We start from the raw sequence: 5,913 nt of genomic DNA on the forward strand, positions 1-5,913 counted from the left end.
TGGACTGACTCGCAGCTTTCTGACTCTTCAGCCCAATTACCATTCAGCCAGCTACATTAGCAGCAATTCTTTGAACTTGTTTTTTCATTTTTGTGATATACAACCTATAACATGAGTACAGTAGTGTATATTGTTTATGGATTGTCTCACACAATCCAAACTAATATAACTACATTTGTTTGTCATCCAGAATTGTCTGAACTCCTTTTAAAGCAATGTTAATGCCTGCCGTTACGTTCATTATGTTGAGAAATAGAACAGAGCAGAGTGTGCTGCATGTCACCAGACACCGTTAACAGTAGCGGGTACACTATGAAGACATTCAGTCCTAATGGGCCAAACACGTCTACAGCAGGGCCTTATCTTTTCCATCATTGTGTGTGTGTGTGTGTGTGTGTTCTCTCCAGGTCAGAAACACACTGTGGAATTTGGAGTCTTGAAATTGGGGTGAAATACAACAAATAAAAAAAGAGGTAATTTTAGCCCAGCGGGTTATGCCATCACAGAGCAATAGTTACAGCAGTGCTCAGTGATCTCAGGGGGCTGGAACTATGTCTGAAACAGAGAGTACCAACCAGCAAGAAAGTAGACAAAGACTGACACAGTGGGAAACCAGTGCAGGTAGGTAGGTGTAGAGATGGTGACATATGGCATGGACAAAGAAATAGGAGCGACACTCTAGCACCCTGAGAACAGAGCTGAGTCTGATACTGTACAGCAGGAGAGGATGTGGTCCCATTGTTATTATTCAATGTGCTAATGACAATACTGTGCCCTGGAGAAGAGGAACAGGAGAATGAAAGACAGAAGGAATAATGTGTCAGATTATCATTTTGATGCAGAAAAGAGAGACAGGGAACATCATTGTAGAGAAAAAAAGGGAGAAAAGATGTGGAGGGGGTGGGGTTAGATGAGGAGAGATGAACGTGTTGATGGTGTGTGTAGAGAGGGGGCACTCAAGCAGTGGGAGTGAGGGGGTCAGGGTGTTCCTGGAACAGACTTTTCTCCTCCCTCGTTCTGTCCTTCTTTCCCTCACTCCCATCTTCACTGGAGCCTAGTTTAAAAGGAGACTGCGGTTTCAATTTTTCCTGCACTTTTCTGGTCAAAGCCAATATAAGAAACCATTACCAGGAAGAGACAGGAGTCTCTCTCTCTCTCTCTCTCTCTCTCTCTCTCTCTCTCTTTCTCTCTTTCTCTCTTTCTCTCTTTCTCTCTTTCTCTCTCTCTCTGTAGGACACACTGTAGCAGTCTAGGACACCATGCGCAGTGAAGACCAACATGGCCTTACAAGGAACAGAGCCCAACAATAACTACCTTATTGTCATTGTTGGAAAAATATGTGAATGTCACCGATCCAGAAAATATGCTAAACGCAATGACTAACAGGTGTTAGCAAGAGACAAATGCATGCAATTATAGATATCTTCCCTGGCTTGGTCTGCCTCAGAGTCCCACTCACATTAACCATCCTCAAACACTTTGTCTGCATTTCCATTTGGCTCTTTCCTGGTTGTCTCAACATCTTTGCGCTGTGTTCATTAGTGGTAAAGCAAACATTTTTAAATGTGTCTGGCCGTACCTCTTGACCGAAACATCAGTCATCACTCAAAACATTTAGAGACATTTAATTAACAAATATTAGCTTTTAGTGGAGAATTTCGATTTGGGATTGGACAATCTGGCCTGTATCCAAGGAGGTAATAGTGCTCTGTTAAATCTGAACTCTATCAAGACTTGTTAACTCTGTCCACTTTTCAGAAACCACCCACTCACAAAATGACACTTTTGAGAGTTTTGCGCCAATAGCGTCAATCCAAAAGTGCAGAAGTCCACAAAGCGTCAGTCCACAATGTAGAAATAGACCTACACAGTAAATCAAGGAGAGGTGAAATGTAGAATTAAATCGAATCTACTGATGTTATCTTAACACCTCAACAGAGTGATACGTTCCCTGGAGTTAGTGCTGATGACGAGTTAATTGGGACTGTATATGTTTAACTCCTTTAAGAGTAACCAGAAACAGGGAGTTAAAACTACGGAGTATCTACAGATGTTGGAGGGGCGTCATTGTCGTATTTCTCAGAATGCTCTGTTGCAGGTAGATTTTTACAAATGGTTTGTTTCAATTTGTAACATGCATTTTCTTAAACTAATATGTAAGTGTTTGGGTTTATGGCAACCATTACTGAGGAGGCTGTTTCAGATTACATGATGTAGGTAGTCTCAAGCAACATTACGCTCTGCGCTGCTCTGACATAGATTCTGAATGTAAGTTGTAGGTGATGTAAAAGTTCTGGACATCCTCCCTCTTAAATGGATACCAGTAGAGATTGGATGTCACATTGCAAGACACCATAATGTGACACATTAGGAAATATGCAAATTGGACTTTACACCCTTATACCTAAAATGGAACCATATAAACCCCAAAATAGTGTTGTTTGACTACATAGGAGTTGAATTAACTCTTGCGATTGTATTGAGTGTAAACGTTACTCGAAATAATTAACTCTAGAATACTGAACAACACTGCAGAGATTAAAAATAATTATTTAGAACTAATACTGTACAGAGTGAAACCCAATGAAGCAGAGTTAAATATCAACACTAAATTGAGCGTACACAACTCTGAAAAAATAACTCTGTTGCCAGAGTACATTTTACATTATTTTCTGGTCAAATCCCAAAACCCTGAGTCTACTTAGGAGGCGTTGTTGAACTCTGCAGAAGACACTGTCTACTTGGACCTTCCAGTTCCGTACATTGTCCTAGTGTGCACCCAGCTACTTGTATGAACTAAGCTGTGCTATGTTAGCATTGTGAACAACCAGGGGCACGTGGTTGCCAACAGATTTGGGGTCAAACACCATCTCCTCTGTTTTCTTTACATTGAGGATAAGATGGTGCTCATCACACCACTTGACAAACCTTTGAATTTCTGACCTGTACACAGTAGTATCAGCATCTTTATACATCACACCAAGGATGGCGGTATCATCAGAAAACTGAAAAATATAGTTATTAGGATTACTGCTAGTGTACTCATGTGTGTACATGATGAATAAGATGGGTGAACTCCCACAACCCTGCGGGCCCCTGTGCTAATGTCTCTAGCCTCAGAGAGGGTTCTGTTAACACTAACCTGCTGAGTACGGCTAGTCAGGAATGAGTGCTACCACCTTATGATACAGGAATTAACACTCGTCTGCTTTAAAACTGACTGAGTAGGACATGTGGCTGTGTTGTGTTAAACGCTGAACTGAAATAAATAACAGGCCTCAGGGTTTTCCAGATGCTTAACAATGAGATGCACTATGGTGTTGATTGCATCATCTTGTCTCACAACTTTTCTTATAGGCAAATTACTAAGGATCTAACACAGGGTTCACATCTGAATGGAGCTCGCACACCATGATCTTTTTACAGGGTTGATTTCCAACCTAGGAACACAATAATCAATAACAATGGAGACAATCACATTATCACACTCAACAGAGAAGTCATGTACATCAAATCTTGCATAAAAAAAACATTTAATTCATTGGCTTTGGTCAGCTCATCTGGTGTGTGCAAGGATTTATTTTGCAGGGTTCATGTTGGTGATTGTTCGCATCGACTCCCACCATTTTTTGGAGTTCTTTGTAAGGAACTATTTGTTCCCACTGATTCCGTGTGTTGTTTCCTTGTCTCTCTGAGCATTTAGTTGAGCTCCTTTTGCACCCATTTCAGTTGTTGTTTGTCCTTGTTTTTGAATGGTTGCCTCTTGCCTCTTGCCTCTTGCAGTTGATCCAGTCCTTGACCTCATTTGTGATGTAGTGTGTGTTGTTTGGGTATGCCTTTTTGTCTTCTGGCATATCAGAGTCAACACAGAAATGTATGTAGTCTGTGACAACCTGTGCTGACTTGTGCATGTCTAACTCGTGAAAAATGTCCCAATCTGGACACAGAACATCCCTTTAGTGATTCTATACTGTCCTGCTTCCAGATATTCACAGATTTCACAAGGGGTTTACTGCTCCTGAGCTGTAGGTAGGTGGGAATGAGCTGGGCAGTGTTGTGATCAAGCTAGACAGGGGTGGTTTGGCTCTAGCTGTGTAAAGGAGATTGAGGATGTACTGAGAGCTCCAAGTGAACAGAGAACCTAGCCGACAAGAAAAGGACGGCTATGGAAGGAAAAATACATTTTCTATTCATAGAAAGGTGGTCATTAAAAAAGGCCTGACTGAGACTGAAAAGTGAGTATTTAGGACGAAAACAAGTCAGCAAGGGTGATGTTCTCCCTCTGTGGAAAGGGTTCTACATGGATCCTAAAAGGGTTCTACCTGGAACCAAAAAGGGTTCTTCAAAGCGTTCTCCTATCTGGACAGCCGAATAACCTTTTTAGGTTCCACAGTACATAGTGTATGTTCACATACATTGCAGCCAAGACTGGAATTTTCATTTAATTTCCGTGGCCATACTTCTTTTCATAGATAGATTGCATGTCTGCTCATTTAATTCTCAAGCCACCAACATAATATTTGATAGACATCGTTTACCAACTGGGGTCATTTTGACCCCAAGAAGAAACTATTGGAAAAAGCATCAATCACAGCAAAATATCAACTTATGTTTTATCAAAACATCATAAAACATTTGATACATGTTATCTGAAGTAAAAGATGACCAGAATAGACTGTTATTTTAGCAAAATTACAGTTAATCAGCATATTCTGTCAAACATATATATGCATTTTTCCTTAATAAAATGTGCAGCTTTTTCCAAAGTACAATCCACATTAGCACTAAAAAAAGCAAATTTACCGTCATTTAATTATAGTATCATTTAGTTTTCAGAATTTTTAAGTAAATATCAATTGTCATATTCATGTGGTCAAAATGGTCATATTTTAAAGGGGCAGTACACCAACATTTGAAATACATTTTATTGACAAAAAGGATTCAATTCCCTTCAAAAAGTGATTCTGAGAGACAATGACCAAAACTATTGCAAAAAGCATGCCCACATCTAAGTCACTACAAACCAAAGTATATAGCACCAAACATATACGTCCAAGTTGCACACATAGAATATTGGAGGATGTTATAGGAATTCTGGTATTTATGTCATATTTTCAGTAGAATAAGTCTTTTTTGGAGAATACAACACTATGTGTACATTTAGAGGGTAGCTGGTTTTTGTATTATTATTTTATCAGGTATTCATAGCACTGACATACTTTTATCAGCTGTTTTGACAACAACTAAGCATGTATGTGGTCTTACCTAGTTATAAGCATTTATAACCATAGGCCCTAATATAACTATATTTCGGAGAATACACACCAATACAGCTCTCTATGTAGATTCAGAGCCTATCTGAGTTCTGTATTTCAGTTCTATCAAGTATTGACACCATTACCAGACCTTGTATACCTTTGGCAAATTTTATATATAAAAAATAAGGTTATTTTGGTTTTGTACACAGTCATATGATGCGTGGTATAGAAAAGTTACAACTTAGGAGAGTACATGGGGAGCTCTGCAGATGATATGTCTATTGGGTCGAAATCACTGATACAAATCACTGGTGGTGTGGTTAACAGGTCCCCCTCCACCCTCTGGTGGGTAACTTGTTATGTCTCCAGAGAATCCTGGATTCAAATAAAGGTCCTATTTATCCAATTACTATAGGCAGAAGTATATGTTTTTGGCTGAGGTCAAAATTATCCCAAATGACTTACATTTTTAAATAGTCCATATTGATAGAGAAACACTAAACAATTATTTAGATTTGTTAAGAACAAGTTGATTGACTAAGTCATAAAACATTTTAAGAATTTAATAAACAAACTTTGGGCTGTAATGACAAAAATATGCCCCTTGTAACGGCTTTCTTCCTGGGAAGGAGAGGCTGACCAAAACGCAGCGTGG

The sequence above is a fragment of the Oncorhynchus mykiss genome, chromosome 12 (genome assembly GCF_057628025.1).
Source record: "Oncorhynchus mykiss isolate SJ-2025 chromosome 12, ASM5762802v1, whole genome shotgun sequence".
In the NCBI taxonomy this organism is placed as follows: Eukaryota; Metazoa; Chordata; class Actinopteri; order Salmoniformes; family Salmonidae; genus Oncorhynchus; species Oncorhynchus mykiss.